Source organism: Notolabrus celidotus, unplaced genomic scaffold (assembly GCF_009762535.1).
Source record: "Notolabrus celidotus isolate fNotCel1 unplaced genomic scaffold, fNotCel1.pri scaffold_157_arrow_ctg1, whole genome shotgun sequence".
NCBI lineage: Eukaryota > Metazoa > Chordata > Actinopteri > Labriformes > Labridae > Notolabrus > Notolabrus celidotus.
Window position 1 is genome coordinate 98,115 of NW_023260027.1, and position 15,448 is coordinate 113,562.

The window sequence follows — 15,448 nt, forward strand, 5'->3', positions numbered from 1 at the left end:
ATAGGTAAAAAACTGATCTGAATTAGGGTTAGGGTTAGGCTTAGGGAAGGTCGTAGAGAGTCATGGGTTAGGGTTAGGGTTAGGGTTAGGGAAGGTCGCAGAGAGTCATGGGTGGTACCGTTGGAAAGCCCGTGGCCATATTATGTGGGACGGTTCTCGGTTTGGAGTCTCTAGGACCTTCTGTTGAGGAGTTATAGGTAAAAAACTGATCTGAATTAGGGTTAGGCTTAGGCTTAGGGAAGGTCGTAGAGAGTCATGGGTTAGGGTTAGGCTTAGGGTTAGGGAAGGTCGCAGAGAGTCATGGGTGGTACCGTTGGAAAGCCCGTGGCCATATTATGTGTGAAGAATCTTGGTTTGGAGTCTCTAGGACCTTCTGTTGAGGAGTCATAGGTAAAAAACTGATCTGAATTAGGCTTAGGGTTAGGCTTAGGGAAGGTCGTAGAGAGTCATGGGTTAGGGTTAGGGTTAGGCTTAGGGAAGGTCGTAGAGAGTCATGGGTTAGGGTTAGGGTTAGGGTTAGGGAAGGTCGTAGAGAGTCATGGGTTAGGGTTAGGGTTAGGGAAGGTCGTAGAGAGTCATGGGTTAGGGTTAGGGTTAGGGTTAGGGAAGGTCGTAGAGAGTCATGGGTTAGGGTTAGGGTTAGGGAAGGTCGTAGAGAGTCATGGGTTAGGGTTAGGGTTAGGGAAGGTCGTAGAGAGTCATGGGTTAGGGTTAGGGTTAGGGAAGGTCGTAGAGAGTCATGGGTTAGGGTTAGGGTTAGGGAAGGTCGTAGAGAGTCATGGGTTAGGGTTAGGCTTAGGCTTAGGGAAGATCGTAGAGAGTCATGGGTTAGGGTTAGGGAAGGTCGCAGAAAGTCATGGGTGGTACCGTTGGAAAGCCCGTGGCCATATTATGTGGGACGGATCTTGGTTTGGAGTCTCTAGGACCTTCTGTTGAGGAGTCATAGGTAAAAAACTGATCTGAATTAGGCTTAGGGTTAGGCTTAGGGAAGGTCGTAGAGAGTCATGGGTTAGGGTTAGGCTTAGGGTAAGGGAAGGTCGCAGAGAGTCATGGGTTAGGGTTAGGGTTAGGGTTAGGGTTAGGGAAGGTCGTAGAGAGTCATGGGTTAGGGTTAGGCTTAGGGTAAGGGAAGGTCGTAGAGAGTCATGGGTTAGGGTTAGGCTTAGGGTAAGGGAAGGTCGCAGAGAGTCATGGGTTAGGGTTAGGCTTAGGGTAAGGGAAGGTCGCAGAGAGTCATGGGTGGTACCGTTGGAAAGACCGTGGCCATATTATGATGACGGATCTTGGTTTGGAGTCTCTAGGACCTTCTGTTGAGGAGTTATAGGTAAAATACGGATCTGAATTAAGGCTAGGATTAGGGTTAGGGTTAGGCTTAGGGAAGGTCGTAGAGAGTCGTGGGTGGTACCGTTGGAAAGCCCATGGCTGACAATTGGGGTTAGACCTGGTCCCAAATCTTTGCGACTTCCGGTTCCGGAGATACGTCATGTTTTTGTTTTCAAAATTGCCGTATCTCCTGAACGGTGGGTCTAAGAGAGTCGTGGATGGTACCGTTGGAAAGCCCGTTGCCATATTATGTGTGAAGAATCTTGGTTTGGAGTCTCTAGGACCTTCTGTTGAGGAGTTCAAGGTAAAAAACTGATCTGAATTAGGGTTAGGCTTAGGCTTAGGGTTAGGCTTAGGGAAGGTCGTAGAGAGTCATGGGTTAGGGTTAGGCTTAGGGAAGGTCGCAGAGAGTCACGGGTGGTACCGTTGGAAAGCCCGTGGCCATATTATGATGACGGATCTTGGTTTGGAGTCTCTAGGACCTTCTGTTGAGGAGTTATAGGTAAAAAACTGATCTGAATTAGGGTTAGGCTTAGGCTTAGGGTTAGGCTTAGGGAAGGTCGTAGAGAGTCATGGGTTAGGGTTAGGGAAGGTCGCAGAGAGTCATGGGTGGTACCGTTGGAAAGCCCGTGGCCATATTATGTGTGAAGAATCTTGGTTTGGAGTCTCTAGGACCTTCTGTTGAGGAGTCATAGGTAAAAAACTGATCTGAATTAGGCTTAGGGTTAGGCTTAGGGAAGGTCGTAGAGAGTCATGGGTTAGGGTTAGGCTTAGGGTTAGGGAAGGTCGCAGAGAGTCATGGGTGGTACCGTTGGAAAGCCCGTGGCCATATTATGATGACGGATCTTGGTTTGGAGTCTCTAGGACCTTCTGTTGAGGAGTTATAGGTAAAAAACGGATCTGAATTAAGGCTAGGATTAGGGTTAGGGTTAGGCTTAGGGAAGGTCGTAGAGAGTCGTGGGTGGTACCGTTGGAAAGCCCATGGCTGACAATTGGGGTTAGACCTGGTCCCAAATCTTTGCGACTTCCGGTTCCGGAGATACGTCATGTTTTTGTTTTCAAAATTGCCGTATCTCCTGAACGGTGGGTCGTAGAGAGTCGTGGATGGTACCGTTGGAAAGCCCGTGGCCATATTATGTGGGACGGATCTTGGTTTGGAGTCTCTAGGACCTTCTGTTGAGGAGTCATAGGTAAAAAACTGATCTGAATTAGGGTTAGGCTTAGGCTTAGGGTTAGGCTTAGGGAAGGTCGTAGAGAGTCATGGGTTAGGGTTAGGGAAGGTCGCAGAGAGTCATGGGTGGTACCGTTGGAAAGCCCGTGGCCATATTATGTGTGAAGAATCTTGGTTTGGAGTCTCTAGGACCTTCTGTTGAGGAGTCATAGGTAAAAAACTGATCTGAATTAGGCTTAGGGTTAGGCTTAGGGAAGGTCGTAGAGAGTCATGGGTTAGGGTTAGTCTTAGGGTTAGGGAAGGTCGCAGAAAGTCATGGGTGGTACCGTTGGAAAGACCGTGGCCATATTATGTGTGAAGAATCTTGGTTTGGAGTCTCTAGGACCTTCTGTTGAGGAGTCATAGGTAAAAAAACTGATCTGAATTAGGCTTAGGGTTAGGCTTAGGGAAGGTCGTAGAGAGTCATGGGTTAGGGTTAGGCTTAGGCTTAGGGAAGATCGTAGAGAGTCATGGGTTAGGGTTAGGGAAGGTCGCAGAAAGTCATGGGTGGTACCGTTGGAAAGCCCGTGGCCATATTATGTGTGAAGAATCTTGGTTTGGAGTCTCTAGGACCTTCTGTTGAGGAGTCATAGGTAAAAAACTCATCTGAATTAGGCTTAGGGTTAGGCTTAGGGAAGGTCGTAGAGAGTCATGGGTTAGGGTTAGGCTTAGGGTTAGGGAAGGTCGCAGAGAGTCATGGGTGGTACCGTTGGAAAGCCCGTGGCCATATTATGTGTGAAGAATCTTGGTTTGGATTCTCTAGGACCTTCTGTTGAGGAGTCATAGGTAAAAAACTGATCTGAATTAGGCTTAGGGTTAGGCTTAGGGAAGGTCGTAGAGAGTCATGGGTTAGGGTTAGGCTTAGGGTTAGGGAAGGTCGCAGAGAGTCATGGGTTAGGGTTAGGGTTAGGGTTAGGGAAGGTCGCAGAGAGTCATGGGTGGTACCGTTGGAAAGCCCGTGGCCATATTATGATGACGGATCTTGGTTTGGAGTCTCTAGGACCTTCTGTTGAGGAGTCATAGGTAAAAAACTGATCTGAATTAGGCTTAGGGTTAGGCTTAGGGAAGGTCGTAGAGAGTCATGGGTTAGGGTTAGGCTTAGGGTTAGGGAAGGTCGCAGAGAGTCATGGGTTAGGGTTAGGGTTAGGGTTAGGCTTAGGGTTAGGGAAGGTCGCAGAGAGTCATGGGTTAGGGTTAGGCTTAGGGTTAGGGAAGGTCGCAGAGAGTCATGGGTTAGGGTTAGGCTTAGGGTTAGGGAAGGTCGTAGAGAGTCATGGGTTAGGGTTAGGGAAGGTCGCAGAGAGTCATGGGTGGTACCGTTGGAAAGACCGTGGCCATATTATGATGACGGATCTTGGTTTGGAGTCTCTAGGACCTTCTGTTGAGGAGTTATAGGTAAAAAACGGATCTGAATTAAGGCTAGGATTAGGGTTAGGGTTAGGCTTAGTGAAGGTCGTAGAGAGTCGTGGGTGGTACCGTTGGAAAGCCCATGGCTGACAATTGGGGTTAGACCTGGTCCCAAATCTTTGCGACTTCCGGTTCCGGAGATACGTCATGTTTTTGTTTTCAAAATTGCCGCATCTCCTGAACGGTGGGTCGTAGAGAGTCATGGGTGGTACCGTTGGAAAGCCCGTGGCCATATTATGTGGGACGGATCTTGGTTTGGAGTCTCTAGGACCTTCTGTTGAGGAGTTATAGGTAAAAAACTGATCTGAATTAGGGTTAGGGTTAGGCGTAGGGAAGGTCGTAGAGAGTCATGGGTTAGGGTTAGGGTTAGGGTTAGGCTTAGTGAAGGTCGTAGAGAGTCGTGGGTGGTACCGTTGGAAAGCCCATGGCTGACAATTGGGGTTAGACCTGGTCCCAAATCTTTGCGACTTCCGGTTCCGGAGATACGTCATGTTTTTGTTTTCAAAATTGCCGCATCTCCTGAACGGTGGGTCGTAGAGAGTCATGGGTGGTACCGTTGGAAAGCCCGTGGCCATATTATGTGGGACGGATCTTGGTTTGGAGTCTCTAGGACCTTCTGTTGAGGAGTTATAGGTAAAAAACGGATCTGAATTAAGGCTAGGATTAGGGTTAGGGTTAGGCTTAGGGAAGGTCGTAGAGAGCCGTGGGTGGTAACGTTGGAAAGCCCATGGCTGACAATTGGGGTTAGACCTGGTCCCAAATCTCTGCGACTTCCGGTTCCGGAGATACGTCGTGTTTTTGTTTTCAAAATTGCCGTATCTCCTGAACGGTGGGTCGTAGAGAGTCGTGGATGGTACCGTTGGAAAGCCCGCGGCCATATTATGTGGGACGGATCTTGGTTTGGAGTCTCTAGGACCTTCTGTTGAGGAGTTATAGGTAAAAAACTGATCTGAATTAGGCTTAGGGTTAGGCTTAGGGAAGGTCGTAGAGAGTCATGGGTTAGGGTTAGGGAAGGTCGCAGAGAGTCATGGGTGGTACCGTTGGAAAGCCCGTGGCCATATTATGTGTGAAGAATCTTGGTTTGGAGTCTCTAGGACCTTCTGTTGAGGAGTTATAGGTCAAAAACTGATCTGAATTAGGCTTAGGGTTAGGCTTAGGGAAGGTCGTAGAGAGTCATGGGTGTTACCGTTGGAAAGCCCGTGGCCATATTATGATGACGGATCTTGGTTTGGAGTCTCTAGGACCTTCTGTTGAGGAGTTATAGGTAAAAAACTGATCTGAATTAAGGCTAGGATTAGGGTTAGGGTTAGGCTTAGTGAAGGTCGTAGAGAGTCGTGGATGGTACCGTTGGAAAGCCCGTGGCCATATTATGTGGGACGGATCTTGGTTTGGAGTCTCTAGGACCTTCTGTTGAGGAGTTATAGGTAAAAAACTGATCTGAATTAGGGTTAGCCTTAGGGTTAGGCGTAGGGAAGGTCGTAGAGAGTCATGGGTTAGGGTTAGGGTTAGGGTTAGGGAAGGTCGCAGAGAGTCATGGGTGGTACCGTTGGAAAGCCCGTGGCCATATTATGTTGACGGATCTTGGTTTGGAGTCTCTCGGACCTTCTGTTGAGGAGTTATAGGTAAAAAACGGATCTGAATTAAGGCTAGGATTAGGGTTAGGGTTAGGCTTAGGGAAGGTCGTAGAGAGTCGTGGGTGGTACCGTTGGAAAGCCCATGGCTGACAATTAGGGTTAGACCTGGTCCCAAATCTCTGCGACTTCCGGTTCCGGAGATACGTCGTGTTTTTGTTTTCAAAATTGCCGTATCTCCTGAACGGTGGGTCGTAGAGAGTCGTGGATGGTACCGTTGGAAAGCCCGTGGCCATATTATGTGGGACGGATCTTGGTTTGGAGTCTCTAGGACCTTCTGTTGAGGAGTTATAGGTAAAAAACTGATCTGAATTAGGGTTAGGTTTAGGCTTAGGGTTAGGCTTAGGGAAGGTCGTAGAGAGTCATGGGTTAGGGTTAGGGAAGGTCGCAGAGAGTCATGGGTGGTACCGTTGGAAAGCCCGTGGCCATATTATGTGGGACGGATCTTGGTTTGGAGTCTCTAGGACCTTCTGTTGAGGAGTTATAGGTAAAGAACTGATCTGAATTAGGGTTAGGTTTAGGCTTAGGGTTAGGCTTAGGGAAGGTCGTAAAGAGTCATGGGTTAGGGTTAGGGAAGGTCGCAGAGAGTCATGGGTGGTACCGTTGGAAAGCCCGTGGCCATATTATGTGTGAAGAATCTTGGTTTGGAGTCTCTCGGACCTTCTGTTGAGGAGTTATAGGTAAAAAACGGATATGAATTAAGGCTAGGATTAGGGTTAGGGTTAGGCTTAGGGAAGGTCGCAGAGAGTCATGGGTGGTACCGTTGGAAAGCCCATGGCCATATTATGTGTGAAGAATCTTGGTTTGGAGTCTCTAGGACCTTCTGTTGAGGAGTTATAGGTAAAAAACTGATCTGAATTAGGCTTAGGGTTAGGCTTAGGGAAGGTCGTAGAGAGTCATGGGTTAGGGTTAGGCTTAGGGTTAGGGAAGGTCGCAGAGAGTCATGGGTGGTACCGTTGGAAAGCCCGTGGCCATATTATGTGTGAAGAATCTTGGTTTGGAGTCTCTAGGACCTTCTGTTGAGGAGTCATAGGTAAAAAACTGATCTGAATTAGGCTTAGGGTTAGGCTTAGGGAAGGTCGTAGAGAGTCATGGGTTAGGGTTAGGCTTAGGGTTAGGGAAGGTCGCAGAGAGTCATGGGTGGTACCGTTGGAAAGCCCGTGGCCATATTATGTATGAAGAATCTTGGTTTGGAGTCTCTAGGACCTTCTGTTGAGGAGTCATAGGTAAAAAACTGATCTGAATTAGGCTTAGGGTTAGGCTTAGGGAAGGTCGTAGAGAGTCATGGGTTAGGGTTAGGCTTAGGGTTAGGGAAGGTCGCAGAGAGTCATGGGTTAGGGTTAGGGTTAGGGTTAGGGTTAGGGAAGGTCGCAGAGAGTCATGGGTGGTACCGTTGGAAAGCCCGTGGCCATATTATGTGTGAAGAATCTTGGTTTGGAGTCTCTAGGACCTTCTGTTGAGGAGTCATAGGTAAAAAACTCATCTGAATTAGGCTTAGGGTTAGGCTTAGGGAAGGTCGTAGAGAGTCATGGGTTAGGGTTAGGCTTAGGGTTAGGGAAGGTCGCAGAGAGTCATGGGTGGTACCGTTGGAAAGCCCGTGGCCATATTATGTGTGAAGAATCTTGGTTTGGAGTCTCTAGGACCTTCTGTTGAGGAGTTATAGGTAAAAAACTGATCTGAATTAGGCTTAGGGTTAGGCTTAGGGAAGGTCGTAGAGAGTCATGGGTTAGGGTTAGGCTTAGGGTTAGGGAAGGTCGCAGAGAGTCACGGGTGGTACCGTTGGAAAGCCCGTGGCCATATTATGATGACGGATCTTGGTTTGGAGTCTCTAGGACCTTCTGTTGAGGAGTTATAGGTAAAAAACTGATCTGAATTAGGGTTAGGCTTAGGCTTAGGGTTAGGCTTAGGGAAGGTCGTAGAGAGTCATGGGTTAGGGTTAGGGAAGGTCGCAGAGAGTCATGGGTGGTACCGTTGGAAAGCCCGTGGCCATATTATGTGTGAAGAATCTTGGTTTGGAGTCTCTAGGACCTTCTGTTGAGGAGTCATAGGTAAAAAACTGATCTGAATTAGGCTTAGGGTTAGGCTTAGGGAAGGTCGTAGAGAGTCATGGGTTAGGGTTAGGCTTAGGGTTAGGGAAGGTCGCAGAGAGTCATGGGTGGTACCGTTGGAAAGCCCGTGGCCATATTATGTGTGAAGAATCTTGGTTTGGAGTCTCTAGGACCTTCTTTTGAGGAGTCATAGGTAAAAAACTGATCTGAATTAGGCTTAGGGTTAGGCTTAGGGAAGGTCGTAGAGAGTCATGGGTTAGGGTTAGTCTTAGGGTTAGGGAAGGTCGCAGAGAGTCACGGGTGGTACCGTTGGAAAGCCCGTGGCCATATTATGATGACGGATCTTGGTTTGGAGTCTCTAGGACCTTCTGTTGAGGAGTTATAGGTAAAAAACTGATCTGAATTAGGGTTAGGCTTAGGCTTAGGGTTAGGCTTAGGGAAGGTCGTAGAGAGTCGTGGGTTAGGGTTAGGGAAGGTTGCAGAGAGTCATGGGTGGTACCGTTGGAAAGCCCGTGGGTTAGGGTTAGGGTTAGGGTTAGGGAAGGTCGTAGAGAGTCATGGGTTAGGGTTAGTCTTAGGGTTAGGGAAGGTTGCAGAGAGTCATGGGTGGTACCGTTGGAAAGCCCGTGGGTTAGGCTTAGGGTTAGGCTTAGGGAAGATCGTAGAGAGTCATGGGTTAGGGTTAGTCTTAGGGTTAGGGAAGGTTGCAGAGAGTCATGGGTGGTACCGTTGGAAAGCCCGTGGGTTAGGGTTAGGGTTAGGGTTAGGGAAGGTCGTAGAGAGTCATGGGTTAGGGTTAGGCTTAGGGTTAGGGAAGGTCGCAGAGAGTCACGGGTGGTACCGTTGGAAAGCCCGTGGCCATATTATGATGACGGATCTTGGTTTGGAGTCTCTAGGACCTTCTGTTGAGGAGTTATAGGTAAAAAACTGATCTGAATTAGGGTTAGGCTTAGGCTTAGGGTTAGGCTTAGGGAAGGTCGTAGAGAGTCATGGGTTAGGGTTAGGGAAGGTCGCAGAGAGTCATGGGTGGTACCGTTGGAAAGCCCGTGGCCATATTATGATGACGGATCTTGGTTTGGAGTCTCTAGGATCTTCTGTTGAGGAGTTATAGGTAAAAAACGGATCTGAATTAAGGCTAGGATTAGGGTTAGGGTTAGGCTTAGGGAAGGTCGTAGAGAGTCGTGGGTGGTACCGTTGGAAAGCCCATGGCTGACAATTGGGGTTAGAGCTTGGTCCCAAATCTCTGCGACTTCCGGTTCCGGAGATACGTCGTGTTTTAGTTTTCAAAATTGCCGTATCTCCTGAACGGTGGGTCGCAGAGAGTCGTGGATGGTACCGTTGGAAAGCCCGTGGCCATATTATGTTGGACGGATCTTGGTTTGGAGTCTCTAGGACCTTCTGTTGAGGAGTTATAGGTAAAAAAACTGATCTGAATTAGGGTTAGGCTTAGGCTTAGGGTTAGGCTTAGGGAAGGTCGTAGAGAGTCATGGGTTAGGGTTAGGGAAGGTCGCAGAGAGTCATGGGTGGTACCGTTGGAAAGCCCGTGGCCATATTATGTGTGAAGAATCTTGGTTTGGAGTCTCTAGGACCTTCTGTTGAGGAGTTATAGGTAAAAAACTGATCTGAATTAGGCTTAGGGTTAGGCTTAGGGAAGGTCGTAGAGAGTCATGGGTTGGGGTTAGGGTTAGGGTTAGGGTTAGGGAAGGTCGCAGAGAGTCATGGGAGGTACCGTTGGAAAGCCCGTGGCCATATTATGATGATGGATCTTGGTTTGGAGTCTCTAGGACCTTCTGTTGAGGAGTTATAGGTAAAAAACTGATCTGAATTAGGCTTAGGGTTAGGCTTAGGGAAGGTCGTAGAGAGTCATGGGTTAGGGTTAGGCTTAGGGTTAGGGAAGGTCGCAGAGAGTCATGGGTTAGGGTTAGGGTTAGGGTTAGGCTTAGGGTTAGGGAAGGTCGCAGAGAGTCATGGGTGGTACCGTTGGAAAGCCCGTGGCCATATTATGTGTGAAGAATCTTGGTTTGGAGTCTCTAGGACCTTCTGTTGAGGAGTTATAGGTAAAAAACTGATCTGAATTAGGGTTAGGGTTAGGCTTAGGGAAGGTCGTAGAGAGTCATGGGTTAGGGTTAGGGAAGGTCGCAGAGAGTCATGGGTGGTACCGTTGGAAAGCCCGTGGCCATATTATGTGTGAAGAATCTTGGTTTGGAGTCTCTAGGACCTTCTGTTGAGGAGTCATAGGTAAAAAACTGATCTGAATTAGGCTTAGGGTTAGGCTTAGGGAAGGTCGTAGAGAGTCATGGGTTAGGGTTAGGCTTAGGCTTAGGGAAGATCGTAGAGAGTCATGGGTTAGGGTTAGGGAAGGTCGCAGAGAGTCACGGGTGGTACCGTTGGAAAGCCCGTGGCCATATTATGTGTGACGGATCTTGGTTTGGAGTCTCTCGGACCTTCTGTTGAGGAGTTATAGGTAAAAAACGGATCTGAATTAAGGCTAGGATTAGGGTTAGGGTTAGGCTTAGGGAAGGTCGTAGAGAGTCGTGGGTGGTACCGTTGGAAAGCCCATGGCTGACAATTGGGGTTAGAGCTTCGTCCCAAATCTCTGCGACTTCCGGTTCCGGAGATACGTCGTGTTTTTGTTTTCAAAATTGCCGTATCTCCTGAACGGTGGGTCGCAGAGAGTCATGGGTGGTACCGTTGGAAAGCCCGTGGCCATATTATGATGACGGATCTTGGTTTGGAGTCTCTAGGACCTTCTGTTGAGGAGTTATAGGTAAAAAACTGATCTGAATTAAGGCTAGGCTTAGGCTTAGGGTTAGGCTTAGGGAAGGTCGTAGAGAGTCATGGGTTAGGGTTAGGGAAGGTCGCAGAGAGTCATGGGTGGTACCGTTGGAAAGCCCGTGGCCATATTATGTGGGACGGATCTCGGTTTGGAGTCTCTAGGACCTTCTGTTGAGGAGTTATAGGTAAAAAACTGATCTGAATTAGGCTTAGGGTTAGGCTTAGGGAAGGTCGTAGAGAGTCATGGGTTAGGGTTAGGGTTAGGGTTAGGGAAGGTCGCAGAGAGTCATGGGTGGTACCGTTGGAAAGCCCGTGGCCATATTATGTGGGACGGATCTTGGTTTGGAGTCTCTAGGACCTTCTGTTGAGGAGTTATAGGTAAAAAACGGATCTGAATTAAGGCTAGGATTAGGGTTAGGGTTAGGCTTAGGGAAGGTCGTAGAGAGTCGTGGGTGGTACCGTTGGAAAGCCCATGGCTGACAATTGGGGTTAGAGCTTGGTCCCAAATCTCTGCGACTTCCGGTTCCGGAGATACGTCGTGTTTTAGTTTTCAAAATTGCCGTATCTCCTGAACGGTGGGTCGTAGAGAGTCGTGGATGGTACCGTTGGAAAGCCCGTGGCCATATTATGTGGGACGGCTCTCGGTTTGGAGTCTCTAGGACCTTCTGTTGAGGAGTTATAGGTAAAAAACTGATCTGAATTAGGCTTAGGGTTAGGCTTAGGGAAGGTCGTAGAGAGTCATGGGTTAGGGTTAGGGTTAGGGTTAGGGAAGGTCGCAGAGAGTCATGGGTGGTACCGTTGGAAAGCCCGTGGCCATATTATGATGACGGATCTTGGTTTGGAGTCTCTAGGACCTTCTGTTGAGGAGTTATAGGTAAAAAACTAATCTGAATTAGGGTTAGGCTTAGGCTTAGGGTTAGGCTTAGGGAACGTCATAGAGAGTCATGGGTTAGGGTTAGGGTTAGGATTAGGGAAGGTCGCAGAGAGTCATGGGTGGTACCGTTGGAAAGCCCGTGGCCATATTATGATGACGGATCTTGGTTTGGAGTCTCTAGGACCTTCTGTTGAGGAGTTATAGGTAAAAAACTAATCTGAATTAGGGTTAGGCTTAGGCTTAGGGTTAGGCTTAGGGAACGTCATAGAGAGTCATGGGTTAGGGTTAGGGTTAGGATTAGGGAAGGTCGCAGAGAGTCATGGGTGGTACCGTTGGAAAGCCCATGGCCATCTTATGTGCGACCGCACAATAAGGCACAATAAGGCACATTAAGGCATTATAAGGCACAATAAGACACGATAAGGCACAATAAGGCACAATAAGGCACAGTAAGGCACAATAATGCACGATAAGGCATTATAAGGCACAATAAGACACGATAAGGCACAATAAGGCACAATAAGGCACAATAAGGCACAATAAGGCACGATAAGGCATTATAAGGCACAATAAGGCACGATAAGGCACGATAAGGCATTATAAGTGTCAGTCTACTCACCTCCTCCCCTCTGTTAGTAATGTTCCACACTCCTTGCCAGATTGTTCTTTGACTTCATGCCAGACTTTCCAGCGTTCTTCTCCGGACTGCTCTCCTGTTACCCTGCCTGCCCGTGACCTACCTCCTCGCCGCTTCCCAGGAAAAAGCCTACGCCTTCTGTCCCTGACTACGAGTTCTGCCGCAACCTTCCGGAGTTCTGCCTGTCTGTCCTCATGGCCGTTTGGCGTCCTGTCCTCCTGCGGAGTATGAGTGAGTCTGTTCTTCAACTCCCTCCAGGATCTGTCGAAAAGACGAGCAGGCAAGAGTTTGGCGTTCCCACTTGGCCTGTGGGGAACGGCCGAGTGGAAATGCCACACTCCTGCCTGCCCGCCGAACTCTGGAAGGTGTATGGGGTGGAGACACGGGGTCCCGACGCCGCTGGAGGTCTGCTGGGCTTACGTCAGGGGGCTCGGACGGTGGCTGACTACTCCATCATCTTCCGCACTCGGGCTCGCCAGGGCAACTGGAACCAGGCAGCCCAGTGTGACGCCTTCCTGTTGGGTCTGGGAGATTACGTCAAGGACGAGCTCTTCTCGTATGACCTAGCTTCCACGCTCGACGGCCTCATCGAGCTAGCATCTCGGGTGGATCGGCACATCCAGGCTCGTCGTCAGGAGTTACGACAGGGGCAGACGAACCAGCGGGCTCCAGGTCAGTCACGTCCCCGCGCCAAGGCTTCAGGTTCGGCTGCCAGTCCACCCCTGAGGGACCCCTAACCCATGCAGGTGGGTCCCACTCGACTCACTCCCGGGGAGCGAGAACGCCGCCGTCAGGGGAACCTCTGCCTCTACTGTGGTCGGCCCGGCCACTTCGTCTCCCAGTGTCCAGTAAAAGGTTGGACTCATCAGTAGCGGGGGAACTTCTGGTGAGCCATGCATCCAAGTCTCCCCCTAATCAGCGCCCCCTGTGTCAGGTCCGTCTACTGCTGCCCGAGGGTTCCCATACCCTCCCAAACCTCATCGACTCGGGGTCGGATGTTAACCTCATGGATGAGGAGTTGGCCTAGCAGCTCGGGATCGGTCGGGTTCCCCTGCCTGACCCAGTTCCCACCAGTGCTCTCGATGGCCATCTTCTGGGGACGGTGAGTCGTCAGACAACACCCATCCGAATTCTCCTGTCTGGCAATCACAATGAGACCATTCAGTCCTACCTCCTGTGGTCGCCCACACACCCACTCCTCCTGGGCCATCCCTGGCTTCGCCGCCATAACCCCCATATTCGATTGGGCTACAGGGTCCATTCTGGGATGGAGCCCGTCCTGCCACCAGTTTTGTCTCAGACACGCCACCGCTCCTAGGCCTTCTGCCCAGCCCAGCTCCACGCCAGACCTGTCGGGGATTCCTGCAGAATACCACAATTTCAGGGAGGTCTTCAGCGAGGCCAAAGCTACTTCTCTTCCTCCAAACCGCCCCGGAGAGAGAAGCTGTGAGGACTTATGTCAACGGCTCCCTGGCTGCCGGCATCATCCGTCCGTCGTCTTCTCCTGCAGGGGCGGGGTTCTTCTTTGTGGAGAAGAAGGACAAGTCCCTGCGACCCTGCATTGATAATCGGGGCCTGAATGACTTTACCGTGAAGAACCGGTACCCCCTGCCTCTCATCTCTTCCGGATTCGAGTTACTCCAGGAGGCCACCATCTTCATTAAGGTGGACCTTCGTAACGCCTACCATCTGGTTCACATCCGGGAAGGGGATGAGTGGAAGACCGCCTTCAACACCCCCTCTGGCCACTATGAAAATCTGGTGATGCCCTTCGGCCTCACCAACGCACCGGCCGTCTTCCAGGCCCTAGTCAACGACGTGCTCCGGGACATGTTGGACAAGCACGTCTTCGTGTACCTGGAGGACATCCTCATCTTCTCTAGAACCAGAGAGGAACACGCCCACCATGTCCAGGCGGTGCTTCAGCGTCTGTTGGAAAACTCCCTCTTTGTCAAGGCCGAAAAGTGCGAGTTTCACTCCCCTTCTGTCTCCTTCCTGGGATACATCGTGAGGAGGGGGAACATTCAGATGGACCCAGCTAAGGTATCCACTGTCACCACCTGGCCAGTGCCTGACTCCCGCAAGCAGCTCCAACGGTTCCTGGGTTTCGCAAACTTCTACAGAAGGTTCATCCGGGGTTACAGCACGGTGGCAGCTCCCCTCACGGCATTAACATCTTCCAAGGTGTCCTTCTGGTGGTCTCCGGCTGCGGACGAAGCCTTCCGTACCCTCAAGGCTCGGTTTACATCAGCTCCCATCCTCCAAATGCCCGACCCCGAGAGACAGTTCATGGTAGAGGTGGACGCCTCTGATGTAGGGGTCGGGGAGGTACTGTCACAAAGGGCGGCAGAGGACCAGAAGCTCCATCCCTGCACCTTCTTCTCCCGACGTTTGACTCCAGCGGAGAGGAACTACGACATTAGCAACAGAGAGCTCCTGGACGTCAAACTCGCCCTGGAGGAGTGGCGCTATTGGCTGGAGGGGACCAAGTTGCCGTTTCTGGTATTATCTGGTAGTACATCCGGACCGCCAAAAGACTTAACTCCCGGCAGGCCAGGTGGTCGTTGTTTCTCACTCATTTCAACTTCTCCCTTCCGTATCGACCCGGTCCCGTAACGTTAAGCCTGACGCCCTGTCCCGGCGGTTCCTAGAAGAAACGGGTTTCCCGATCTGCCCTGACACCATCCTCCCTTCTTCTCAACTCAAGCTCCCTACGGCCAAGGAAACGGCTGAGCTCATGCTGCTCCATGTCTTTCGCCTACATGGTCTCCCTGTCGACGTGGTGTCGGACCGAGGTCCTCAATTCACATCTGTCTTCTGGAAGGAGTTCTGCACGCTCCTTGGGGCCACCGTCAGTTTGCCGTCCGGGTTCCACCCCCAGTCCAACGGCCAAATGGAGAGAAAGAACCAAGAGATGGAAACGGCTTTGCGTTGCATGGTTTCCAAACACCCTTCGTCCTGGTCTCAACAACTCCTGTGGGTCGAGTACGCCCACAACACTTTGACCAGCACTGCCACAGGACTCTCCCCCTTTCAGTGCGCCTATGGGTTTCAGCCCCCCTCTGTTTCCTGCCCTGGAGAAGGTTTCCTGCCCGTCCTTCCCGTCCTTTATCCGCCGCTGCCACCGGACCTGGACCCAGACCAGAGCCCCCCTCCTTTGTTTCGCTGACCGCTACTCTGAGGCGGCTAATCGCCGGTGTACCAAGGCCACCACCTACCTCGCCGGTCAGAATGTGTGGCTCTCGACCCGGGACCTTCCGCTACGGGTTGAGTCGATAAAACTGGAACCCTGGCCCTTCGAAATTCAAAAGGTCATCAACCCAGCAGCTGTAAGGCTCAAGTTGCCCCGGTCGATGCGGATCCACCCAACATTCCATGTCTCGAAGGTGAAACCAGTCCGTGAGAGCCCCCTGGTTTCCGTGGCTCCGCGAACCACATTAGCTGACTCCTTTTGACGCGGAGGAGCAGCGGCTCTACCCTGAGCTCCCTCCGGATGTCCGAGCTCCTGACCCTATCTCTAACGCTGAGCCCAGACACCCTTCG